This window comes from Amphiprion ocellaris, chromosome 3 (assembly GCF_022539595.1).
Source record: "Amphiprion ocellaris isolate individual 3 ecotype Okinawa chromosome 3, ASM2253959v1, whole genome shotgun sequence".
In the NCBI taxonomy this organism is placed as follows: Eukaryota; Metazoa; Chordata; class Actinopteri; family Pomacentridae; genus Amphiprion; species Amphiprion ocellaris.
The window spans coordinates 15,187,149-15,189,964 of record NC_072768.1 but is presented as its reverse complement, the minus strand read 5'-3'; positions in this window follow the sequence as shown (position 1 = coordinate 15,189,964).

The window sequence follows — 2,816 nt, the reverse complement described above, 5'->3', positions numbered from 1 at the left end:
TTGAACTGAGTTGTGGCTGAAATGGCAAGAGACTCAGAAGTTAGTGGAGGGCAAAGAAGTGTGTCCATGTGTTTTCGATTCTACATGTGAGGCTGTAGCTTTCTGTTCAGCATGTGATGGTGCTGCGGAAGCCAGAGCAAACCAGATATCCATCCAGCAGATAAAACAAATTTCTTCCTTGTTGTAACAGCTTTAACTGAACGTTTAGAGAACTGAGAGTCCGGCGAGACCAAACATCTAAAACTGTATCTTTCATGTCTTCCCAAAAATATTCTGCTATAGTGTGGGGTGTATTTTCAGCGGCGCTTCTGAATGATCACAGAAATAGTCGATCAAAGGATTATATTATAGGAATAGTACAAGCAGCAATGTGTTTTAATGATCCTCTTCTGTGAGTCCACGTTGCTTGTCACTTATAAATTATAGTTTCGGTGTAGAGAAATGTGTAACAGATCTAGGGGACTTTATAGTTTGGTAATGCTGATCATTGACAGCCAGAGCATAAAGGGCCTGCAGCCTCCGGTGTGTATTTGTGGTTAAGTGAGAAATAGAGAGTGATAAAAAGGGGATAAGATAGATAAGGTGGAAGATGGACACAATCTAGACCACTGCACACAATGTTTCTGTAATTTATTTCAGACTGTTTGAACAGGGCTGAACCTGTGATGCTTTCTATTAAGCTCATCTGAACCAGCTCATCACTAACCATGAGTTTCCCAGAATACGCTGTTTTATAGGACATTTATTGTCTTTCTGCCTCCATCCTCCACCTCTTGTCTTTCTTTTGATTTAGCTTCTCATCTGTGTATACTGCTTCCAATAAATACAAGCAATTGACCATCAGACTAAAATAACTGTAACAAGTCGTCACAGTATTTCTGCTACTAGAAATTCACTTATGCTGGACAGAGGGAGCTGGATGAAGAACTTTATTCATGTCATTGATTCCATTAGATGCAACTGACTGACTGATTTCAACAATTGCAGTGGGACTTTAAGACTCACGCTATAAGAACAAAACATAACACCCTCCACTGGCCTTGCAGGATCAGTGGGTGGTATATGGGCTTTACTGTCTCAACTGTCCATGCCTGAGAAGGTGTGGATCAAAAGTCTGCCAGGAGTCTTGCATTGCCACCACTGCTGGAGCTCACCATCCTCTCATAACTGCTTGTGTTTTGGCATTTTATCCCCTTCATAGTTAAAATAAAATTAGTGTTGGTCTCCACTTTATGTTGTGGTCCACGAGCTGGGTCATAGCACCTTGGATTGGTTGGGGACCTTTGTTACACATCATCACCCTGCCCTCCCTACTTTCACAATCAAATAAATATAGTGCCAAAAATAATCTTGAAAAAAAAAAACCTAATCATTATTCCACACACAGCACTGCCATTATAGCTGCTCAGTAGCTGCACAGCTGCACTCCTAGGGAGAGCTTTCTGGGGTTAAATCAATGACCGGAGAGGGACTTTGGGTTGTGCTTTTGACTGCCATTGTTGTTCCACAATTTGGTTTAACACACCCAGGCCTGCACACTCTTAAAAGTATATTCAGGAGACCTATTTCCACCACTAGACTGATGGCTGCAAGATGAGAATTCTAATTTTACTGAATTAGATAAACATTTTAAGTTGCAAACCTTATTTTGATCAGTCGTGATGACACAATAATGTTGATACTTCGTAATTCGTAACTGTGGTATTTGAGTACACAACACTTTAAAAAAAATCTTTAAACAACAGGAAAATTCTAGTTGAAACAATTTAATTTTATGAGTAACACAGTAAAAGACTTGTGTTCTTCCTACCAATCACTAAAGCAGCAATAGTGGCGACTTCACCACATGATAGGTAGGAAAACATGATATAACAGAACCATGCCTCATGGAGTGAAAGAGCTATTCAGACACACCAAGTGAATATCAAGGTCATCCTGTATGCGTTGACCAACTATGCATAATATAAGTTCTGTGCAGCTGCGTTCATCAATCCAGTGAGGTCAGAAGGTTGTGGATAAACACTAAACATAAGGGAATTTAACCTGGTAAGTGGTAATTAGTAATATCTTTGATTGTAGAGGAAAACATGCCCATAACTCAGTGTAATGTGTTGGTTGGACATAATTCCATTGGAAGTTGTCTTAACCCCAAAAGATTGGTGCATACTCTTGTGTAATTTTGTTTGTTTTTTTTAAGCCCAAACCTTACTTTTGAAGATTTCATGAACATCCTAACCAACAGTTGCTGGAAGAAAGCGAGAAAAAAAATTTAATCTCAAAGCACTTCACACTGTGGGGATATAAGATTACTACATTTTACAGAGATATAGAACAACGCCAAAATGGGAAAGAAAGATACTCCTTTAGGGAGGGCAAAAAAGAAAAACAACCTCTGACAGAACCAGGCTCTGAGAGGGCAAACATCTGCCTCCCCCAATTAGGATGAGGCTGAAAGGGAGAGAACCAGAAAACACGAAAAAAAAATGCAGAAGAGAACAAATAACAGCAGAATCATTATTTGCTGCACGTTGTTAATTGTGATTCTTGTGATCTTTTGAGAAGGGTGAGAAATCAGTTTGCAAGCCAGCATTATAATAAAGCCTCACTCATTAATCCTCCTCTGGCATTTTTAAAGGAATAAGCAAGCTGTGTGTTTAACCTAGGCCTTTCTCTTTCTTTTCTTTTTTTCTTTTTTTCAGGGCGTCATTTGCAGATTCATGAAGCGTTACATAACCTCCTGGCACACTTCATGAGTCCGAGCAGAGCGGGCTGCCTCTTTAACACGGCAGGTGGCGGGTTAGAGGGACGTCAGGCAC